General features: G+C 48.4%; 1 protein-coding gene across 1 annotated transcript in view; it reads right to left on the bottom strand.

Annotated features, from left to right (window-relative positions):
- LOC5574088 (DNA repair protein REV1) overlaps positions 1 to 10,242 on the bottom strand; it is a 37,807-nt gene that overhangs the window by 2,670 nt on the left and 24,895 nt on the right. The window lies entirely within an intron of this gene.

Here is a 10,242-nt window from a genome sequence, read left to right as displayed (position 1 = left end):
ATAACCCTAGATATTCCTGAAAGTCGCCTTTGATCAACCAATTATCGGATTAGAAGCTAGAAGAATTTACAAAACGTAAGTTAACCTTTGAGCAGCTAAATTCGTAAATATTGAAATTTAATCAGAAATCATGATTTTAGGAAACTTTAACGCTGGTAATAATAAAACCTGTTCAAAACTTCGGACCACTGTATTCTTCCGTTGCCTTCGCAACATTTTAAAGTTTCGTTTTTAATCCGGACGAATTTGATTGGACGATGCATCGGCGGGCGTACGTGCTAGAAGACAGTATCGAACAAAACTGTCCACTTTGTAGTCTACCGGATAGCAGTCAAATGGTCAGCTGCGATGACTGCAGCCGTTGGTTTCATTTGGCTTGCGCAGGCGTGACTGAGACAATCGCGGATTATGATTGGAGCTGCCAGGGATGCGTTAATGCTAGAATCTCTGCTCCTGTTCCGCAGTTGTCGTCTTCACACATACAATGCGACGCTATTACCACTGGACTGCCAACTGGACTACAACCGACCTCAAATTTGCCACCAATCTCTGGACAGGAAGCACTCGGAGTTCCAGTCTCGCTTGTGACCAAGCGTACAAGACACCATCTCGACCAGTGTCTTCCCCGTAAGACAAAATAACACCGCCCATGTAGTATCTGCACCAGAAAACACTACTGTTTCGGGTCCAGCCATGGATACGAGGCATCAATTTTCTGCCCTGCCCTTGGTCCCAGATGCTGCTCCAATAATGACGACTGCACCATTGACACAACCGTCGAGTGCTGATTTTGCTGCACAATTGCCGATCGAGCTAAGGCTTCGCTTTTTAGAAGAAGAACAAGCTCTAGAAAGAAAGCATTTAATGCAAAAGTATCAGATGCTGATGGAAGATACTAGGATCCCATCAAGATCTGCTAATGTACCTGTTCGCGTGCAGACCATCCCTACACGCTGTGTAGACTTCGTGCACATCCCTTGCAGCGCAAACGTCATCATCGCAGTCGCGCGCTGCCAACATTACTTTACTTCCTTTTCCGCTAAGAGAAACAAAAAAAGTACAGTCGTCTGACCAATCGGTCGTATAAAGTGTGTTCACTAAAAGTAAAATTAAAAATTAATTAATACAGTCCATTTTTAGTTCGAAAAAGTAGTCCGCCGTGTTTTATTACGTCCCGTTAGCTCCCTCGCGTACATTTTGGTCCTTCGAGCCGGATATTTTGCGAAACCGCTATGGAAGCGATTCGGAAACGCCGCAATGTGCTTTTCGAGCGCATGAAGTGGGAGCTGAGTAACGTGAGTGCGGTGGAAAAACGGAAGCCTCCTGTCGGCGAAGTGCAGGAGCGCTTGCACAAACTTACCGATCTTTGTGAACAGTTTGATAAAGTGCAAAGCGATATCGAAGATCAATCTGAAGCGATTGGAGAAATCAGCTCGATTTTCAACCACCGGTTGGAATTCGAGGAGTTGTATTATCAAGTGAAAGGGCGCTACATGAAGCTGCTCGAGGAACATAACCCCCACGGAAGCAGTGAAGGAACAATCGTCGAACCAGCGGATGATCTACGAGAGGCAATCAGGTTGCTTCTGGATTCGCAGCGAATCCTAATGACGTCCCAGGCTGCAGCTTCGAACAACATGTCGCAGTTGGCTGGCCAAATCGGTTCCGTGAGTCTTTCCCATCCGGTTGCTGACGCTCAAACGTCCGGAGGCCAAGTTCCACTCGAAGTACGCTTGCCAACGATTGCCCTCCCGGTCTTCAAAGGCGACCGGAAACACTGGACCTCCTTCAAGGATCTTTTCGAAAGCTGCATTCATTCGAAAAACATCAAAAACTCCGTGAAGCTGCAGTACCTGCTTTCCCACCTAGATGGAGAAGCAAAAAAGTTGGTTAGTTCCTTCACTATCACCGACGCCAACTATGTGGAAGTATGGGAGAGGCTGAACGAGTTTTACGACAAGAAGAAGTACACCGTCGCGGCACTTGTCAAGGAATTTGTGGACCAGCCGCCGGTTAATGCGCCAACGCTCATTGGACTTCGAAAGCTCGTTTCAACGTCGGATGAAGTAGTGCGGCAGCTCAAGGCTCTGGGAGAGCAATACGAATCCCGTGACCCATGGCTGATTCATTTGCTGTTGGAGAAACTCGACCGAGAAACCCGTTCGTTGTGGGCACAAAAGCTAGTCGACGAGGAGAATCCTAGCTTCCAAGATTTCATCACGTTCCTTGAGCGACGATGCGATGCCTTGGAAACTTGCGCGTCCTTTTCCAAGAAGGGGGCCGACACCGCAACGAAGAAGGAGCAGGATCGAAGAGTGGACCAAAGCACGAAACCCGGTAAGCAGATTCAAAGCTTCCTTGCAAGCACTCAGCAGCCTTGCCCGCAGTGCTCTGAGGCTCACACCATATACCAGTGTGCCAGCTTCAAAAGGATGGCAGCGAATGACCGACGAGATTTTGTGCAACGAGCCAAGCTCTGCTTCAATTGCCTTAAAGTGACCCATAGTGTGAAGAACTGCACGTCTGCAGTGGTGTGCAAACAATGCAAGAAAAAACATCACTCACTGCTTTGCACAAGTGGTGACAGCTCTGCTTCCGATTCCGGCCAGCCCCGCGAAGGACCAGCAGCAGCAAATCAGCAACATTCAGGTGAAGCCGAACATGCGGATTCTGTGGCATCATATGTTGCGGATCTCAAAACCAGCTGTCCAGTGAACTTCCTCAGTTTGCTGCCTACGGCTGTCGTTAAAGTGTTGGGGAAGAATAACGTCTTCCACGAAGTACGGGCAATAGTGGACTCTGCCTGTATGAATTCGCTCATCAGCAAACCAGCCTTCGATCGTCTCGGCCTGGAAAGGCGCAACGCCAACATTCTCGTGAGTGGCATCACCGACGGGAAGCCCAGCAAGACAACAGGAGCGGTCACACTACAGATCTCATCGCGATTCGACGATCGTATCGTCATCGTGGTGGAAGCCTTGATTCTGAATCATCTGGTTCCGGATCAACCAAGTCAACATTTTGACATCGACACTGGTGCCTTGGACGAGGCATCACTCGCAGACCCAACCTACAACAAGTGTGATAAGATCGACCTTTTATTGGGAATAGAAGCCTTCTTTTCCATTCTAGAACCGGGCAAGTTGTTCGACGGTCGAGGCATACCCATTGCGCAAAATTCCGTCTTCGACTACCTGGTTGGTGGTCATTTCAACACGTCGCATGTCACCGAAGGTCGTGCGATGCTCGGACTAACAGCAACCATGAATCTGGATCGAACGCTCCGGAAATTCTGGGAGGTGGAAGAAGTGCCTAAATCCAAGCAGCTTACCCCGGACGAGCTGCGCGCTGTTGAGCATTTTCACTCCACCCTCTCTCGGAATGAAACTGGACGATATACAGTTCGCCTACCCTTCGATAGTTCCAAGCCGGAACTGGGCGAATCAGCTACCGCTGCCATCCGGCGGTTCAAGGCCATGGAGAGAAAATTCAGCATCGATCCAGAATTACAACAGCACTACCAGAAGTTCATGACTGAGTACGAGGCTCTCGGTCACATGGAGAAGATACCGCCATGCGAGGTGGCGGTCGCACCGGAAAAATCCTTCTACCTTCCGCATCATGGTGTGTGGAAAGTGGACAGCGAAACGACGAAACTTCGCGTCGTTTTCGACGCCTCAAGCAAGAGTGCTTCCGGGGTGTCACTGAATGATCGCCTGCTAGTGGGACCGAACGTGAACGAATCGCTCTTCAACGTTTTCACCCGCTGGCGCACCTACAAGATTGCCTTCTGTGCCGACATTGAAAAGATGTATCGGCAAGTTCTTGTCGCCAAGGAGGATGCCGATTTCCAGCGAATAGTGTGGCGCAACCATCCTGAGCAACCTCTGGAGCATTATCGTTTGCTGACCGTCACCTACGGTACGGCGAGCGCGGCGTACCAAGCTGTGGCGACCCTACAACAGGTAGCAGCTGATAACAAGGAAACTCATCCGATGGCGGCAGAGCGGATTCCGAAAAATTTCTACGTGGACGATCTGCTCTCTGGGGCGGATTCCATCGAGGAAGCCAAGTTTCTTCGCAACGACATCGTTCAAGTACTCAACGATGGGGGCTTCGTTCTGCGCAAGTGGAGCTCCAACGATCCGCAGATATTGGAAGTTGATGCGGTACAGGATGATCCCATCCACTTGAAGTTACCCCAAGAAGATGATTCCGTCAAAGCTTTGGGGATCAGATGGAACCCGCAAGAAGACTCGTTCTCCTTCAAACTCACGTTCGACATCGATAGCACAAATACCAAACGTCAGCTGTTATCCGATTCGTCGAAGTTCTTCGATCCATTCGGGTGGATCGCACCGATTGTCATCCGAATGAAAATACTGTTCCAACATCTATGGCTCTACGACTTGAGTTGGGACGATCCACTTCCTGCTTTCATCCTGGAAGAGTGGATAGCTTTGAAGGAGACACTGCACCATATCGAGAGAATCCGAATCAGAAGATGGATTCCGCACTCTGGAAGTAAGCTACAACTCCACGGATTCGCCGACGCTTCTGAAGCTGCATACGCTGCTGTCGTCTACGTGCGTACCGTGGACCAAGAAGGAAGAATCGAAACGAACCTTGTGGTGGCCAAGACTAGGGTGGCTCCCATTCTCCAAATATCGCTGCCACGTCTGGAGCTGATGGCGGCCGAGCTACTCGTCGAGTTGATGGTCAAGGTACTGGAGTCGTTTTCACACCTAGAAGTAAAAATATTTGCGTGGAGCGATTCTGAAATCGTTCTGCACTGGCTTTCTTCGGTGCCAAGGAAGTGGAAGACTTTCGTGGCCAATCGAACATCGAAGATTTTGCAACATCTCCCGAGGAACCACTGGCGACACGTGTCATCAAGAGATAATCCAGCTGACTGCGCATCACGTGGCATCACACCTTTGGAACTCCTGATGCATCCCCTGTGGTGGAGGGGCCCCGGCTGGCTCTCAGAGACGGAAGACAAATGGCCTGCCCAACCAGGTCGTTTAGTTGAGGAGGACGAATTGCTTGAACAGCGAACATCGGTGACCTGCTTGTTTGCCAATGTCACGCCGCCTTCCAGGGGTGGTCACGAAACACTGACGTTTCTGCTTAATCGTTTCTCCGATTTGACTCGTATTCGGCGCGTCTTGTGCTGGATCAATCGCCTATGTCACAATGGTTTGGCTCGTCAACGTGGTGCGGCCCGACTGGAAGGACCGCTAACACCGAAGGAAATCAACGACGCCTGTTTGCAGTTGGCAAGAGCTGCTCAACACGACTGCTTCAAGAAGGAAATCGATTGTCTGGTCAAGAACGATCCGCTTCCAGGCAATAGCAAACTGAAAAGTCTGTTTCCTTTCATCGATGCTGATGGCACTCTGCGAGTTGGTGGTCGCCTTCACAATTCCAGCCAACCGTTCGACGTTCGCCATCCGGTTATTATCCCGAAGGAGCACCAGTACACCAAGTTGCTTCTGACAGAAACTCATCTTCGAAATTTGCACGCAGGGCCAACTTTGATGATTGCAACGCTCAACCAGAGATACTGGATCGTTGGTTGCCAAACGGTGGTGCGTAGCTCTGTGGCGAGCTGCACGCGCTGCTGTCGGTTGAAAGGGAAAACTGCCACCCAACTGATGGGAAGTCTACCTTCTGTCCGCACAACTCCAGCCCGTCCTTTCGTGCACTGTGGTGTCGACTATGCAGGCCCAATCCTGCTGCGCTCATCTAACCTTCGAACGGCAAAGACTATTAAGGGTTACGTCGCTGTCTTCGTTTGCCTTGCAACAAAGGCAGTACATTTGGAAGCGGTCTCCGATCTTTCGACAAATGCATTTTTGGCCGCCTTGAAACGCTTCTGTGGTCGTCGTGGTCTTTGTAGCGAAATCTGGTCTGACCACGGAACAAATTTCGTGGGTGCTGATCGTGCCATCCGTGAACATCTGCAATCACCGGAATTCAACCAAGCAGTGAGTCGATACCTCTCGGACCTGAAAATAAAATGGAAGTTCATCACTCCATCCGCTCCCCACATGGGGGGAATCTGGGAAGCCGCTGTGAAAAGTTTTAAGAAGCATCTCCGAGCCGTGCTTGGAAACACAACACTTACATACGAGGAGCTTTCAACCGTCTTGACGCAAATTGAGGCGTGTTTGAATTCGCGTCCGTTATGCCAGCTATCAACATCGGTCGACTCATACGAGGCCCTAACGCCAGGGCACTTCATCATCAACCAACCGCTAAATTTGCTTCCCGAGCCGAACATCAACCACATCCAGGAGGGTCGTCTGAACAGATGGCAACGTGTACAACGACACGTGGACGATATTTGGGCACGATGGAGGAACGAATATGTTGCCACACTTCAACCTCGTAACAAGTGGCAATCAGTGCAGCAGAACCTGAGTTCGGGGCAGTTGGTCCTGATCAAAAATGAGAACACATCGCCAGCGGCATGGGAACTCGCCAGAATTGTCGCTACCCATCCGGATCAGTACGGTGTTGTACGCACAGTTACTGTACGACGTGGACAGAACGAGTATCAGCGAGCGGTGCACAAGCTGGTTCCGCTTCCTATGGATTGAGGCATCCGCCTCAAGGGCCGGGTGGATGTTCGCGTGCAGACCATCCCTACACGCTGTGTAGACTTCGTGCACATCCCTTGCAGCGCAAACGTCATCATCGCAGTCGCGCGCTGCCAACATTACTTTACTTCCTTTTCCGCTAAGAGAAACAAAAAAAGTACAGTCGTCTGACCAATCGGTCGTATAAAGTGTGTTCACTAAAAGTAAAATTAAAAATTAATTAATACAGTCCATTTTTAGTTCGAAAAAGTAGTCCGCCGTGTTTTATTACGTCCCGTTAGCTCCCTCGCGTACAGTACCACAATTCAATGCATCATCTACGTCGTTAACTCAGCAACCCTTTATGTCGGCCCATCAGTCACACATACCGACCGTTGGATTCGCTTCAACCTCAGCCATTCCTAATCCGCAGCACCATTCATCTCCAATGCAAAATTTGCACGAAATCAACAGGCCTATGCGTACCAGTCTGCCGTACCAATCGTTACCCGTCCAGCAACCTAACCCGCAATATCATCCAAGCATAGATCCATTATCAACCATTGGGCTTGGAAATGATCAAACAATGCTGAATAGGAGTCAGATTGCCGCACGTCAAGCCGTGTCTAAAGACCTACCGGAATTCAACGGCGACCCAGAACAATGGCCATTGTTTAGCGCTACCTTCGACAGCACGACTCGCATCTGCGGTTACACTCCTGAAGAAAATATGATACGATTACAAAAATGCCTCAAAGGCAAGGCGCTCGAGGCAGTCAGGTGTCAGCTTTTACATCCGGGGAATCTGGAAAATGTTCTGGCCACGTTAAAATTGTTGTATGGTCGACCAGAAATCATCGTCCACGCCCTCATTCAGAAGATTCAGTTTTTGCCAGCGCCGAAAACAGATCGGCTCAATACTCTGGTTGATTTCGCAATAGCTGTAAGAAACATGGTTGCCACAATCCAAAATTTCAATTTGGAAGAACATCTTTACAATATTTCATTGCTACAAAACCTTGTCGATCGATTACCACCTATGATCTGGCTCAATTGGGCGACTTATCGCCAAGGTTTATATCGAGTAACACTCACGCAATTCAGCGACTGGTTATAGCCGAAGCAGCTAGTGCGGTGACTATTCCCCCGATTCTAGGATCGATAGAAAAACAACGCTACACTCGTAAGGACGACGGATTTTTAAATGCCCACACGGAAACTTTTGAAGAACAAGGATTATCTTCTAAAGCATTTCGTCGATGCCTCGTGTGCCAAGATGACTGTAAAACTGTAGAGGATTGCAGCAAGTTTGCGGCAATGGACCTTCCATCCCGTTGGAACACTTTACGTGAACTTAAACTGTGTCCATGCTGCCTTGGAAAGCATTTCGGTTCCTGTAAGTCCACGAAGGTTTGCAGTATAAATGGTTGTGCCTTCAAACACCATCAGTTGCTGCATAACGTTTCTAAGGATAGGCGCACGGAAACCGCCACAGGCTACCATGAACCTGCAAACAATTTACCTATTCAAAACAGCGTTGAACACAATTGCAATACCCATAGAGGAAACGGCCAATCGGTATATTTCCAATACGTTCCAGTCGTTCTCCATAATCAAGGAAGAAAAATTCGCACTTACGCATTCTTAGACTGTGGCTCGTCGTTGACCCTGATTGAAGAAGGTCTTGCTTCTGAACTGCGACTCAAAGGAGAAAAGCATCCATTGTGCTTACGTTGGACTGCCGATACGTGTCGATACGAGGATTCAGCAAGAATTGTCACGTTGGATATATCCGATTCAAACGAAATTAGTCCCAAACATCGGCTCGACGAAGTGTATTCTGTGAAGGAGCTCAAGCTACCGGTGCAATCATTATCGTTCGAGGAGCTATCAGCTAAGTTCGCTTATCTTCAAGGGGTACCAGTAGATTCTTACGTGGATATACAGCCGCGAATTTTGATTGGTATGAACAATGTTCGTCTAATCCACCCCCTAGAATGTCGAGAGGGTGATGCGAATGAGCCCGTGGCTGCAAGGACTAGATTAGGATGGATGGTTTTCGGAACATGGCCCGTACAAAGTACAACGGTCCACACTGCTGTTCCACATAGCTTCCACATTTGTCATCACTCTGCTCCCAATGACTTTGAACTCAATGTGGCCGTTAAACAACATTTCGCTTTAGATAGTATCGGAATCATGAGTCCACAAAAGCTAATGCTGTCAACAGAAGATGAACGCGCAATTAAACTAATGCAGACATCTACGAAATTCGACGACGGCAGGTATCAAACGTCATTACTATGGAAGTACGATGATGTTCGACTTCCCAATAGTAAACCAATGGCGTTGAGGCGCCACAATTGCCTGATGAAACGCATGAAGCGTGATCCAATTCTAGCTGCAGCCATAAAATCTAAAATGGAGGACTACTTAGAAAAGGGATACATTCGTAGACTTTCACCCAATGAAATTCAGCAACCAAAAAATAAGGTTTGGTATTTACCTATATTCCCTGTTTTTAACCCAAATAAGCCGAATAAGATCCGCATCGTGTGGGATGCTGCAGCTTCAGTAGGTGACGTTTCGCTCAATTCTGTCCTTATGAAAGGTCCAGATCTTCTGAACGATTTAACGTCAGTATTGTATCGGTTTCGAGAGCGGCCGATTGCGAAAAAATATTGCTGAAATGTTCCTTCGCGTGAAGATGAACGAAACGGATCAACACTGCCAACGCATTCTTTGGTGTCAAGACGATGGTACTACCGCCGAGTACGCAGTAACGGTGATGACCTTTGGTGTAAAATGCTCGCCTAGCTGTGCCCAGTATATCATCAACCTTAACGCAAGCAAGTTTGAATCGCAGTTTCCAGAAGCCGTAGAAGTTATCTATAAGGGTCACTACGTCGACGATATGTTGGCGAGCGTCGATAGTGAAGATGATGCAATAAAACTAGCAAAAGATATCTGTTTTATACACGAACAAGGAGGATTCACTATGAGGAACTGGATATCGAATTCCTCAACCGTCGTTCAAGCGCTTGGTGAGTCCAGATCAGCTGAAAAAAACTTGTATGCCGACAAAGACTACTTTCTGGTGCAAAACACCCCACGAAGAGAGATATTCTACGGGTTATGATGTCAGTCTATGATCCTCTCGGCTTACTGTCCCACTATATGATATACTTGAAGCTTTTGTTCCAAGAGATTTGGAGAGAAGGGACATTATGGGACGACGAGATAGCAGAAACCCAATTGCAGAAGTGGAAGTGCTGGTTACATTTACTCCCTGAAGCAGAGTCAGCGCGTATTCCTCGCTGTTATGATTTGTCACCTTCATTGGGGACGAATAGATTGGTGGAACTTCATACGTTCGTGGATGCAAGCGAACTCGGGTATGCTGCAGTATGCTACTTCCGTTTCATCGAAGAAAACCGAATAACATGTTCGTTAGTGGCGTCGAAAATTAAGGTGGCGCCGCTGAAATTCGTCTCTATTCCTCGCTTAGAACTCCAGGCGGCCGTAATTGGAACCCGATTAGCGAAAAGCGTTGAGCTAGGACACTCTATTAGTATCGCACGACGTTTTTTTTGGACTGATGCCCGTGATGTGATCTGTTGGCTCAAATCTGACCACCGAAAATATTCCCAGTTCGTCG

Source organism: Aedes aegypti, chromosome 2 (genome assembly GCF_002204515.2).
Source record: "Aedes aegypti strain LVP_AGWG chromosome 2, AaegL5.0 Primary Assembly, whole genome shotgun sequence".
NCBI classification, from domain to species: Eukaryota; Metazoa; Arthropoda; class Insecta; order Diptera; family Culicidae; genus Aedes; species Aedes aegypti.
Note: the sequence above shows the minus strand (reverse complement) of the source record. Positions and strands in the feature narration are given on the sequence as shown.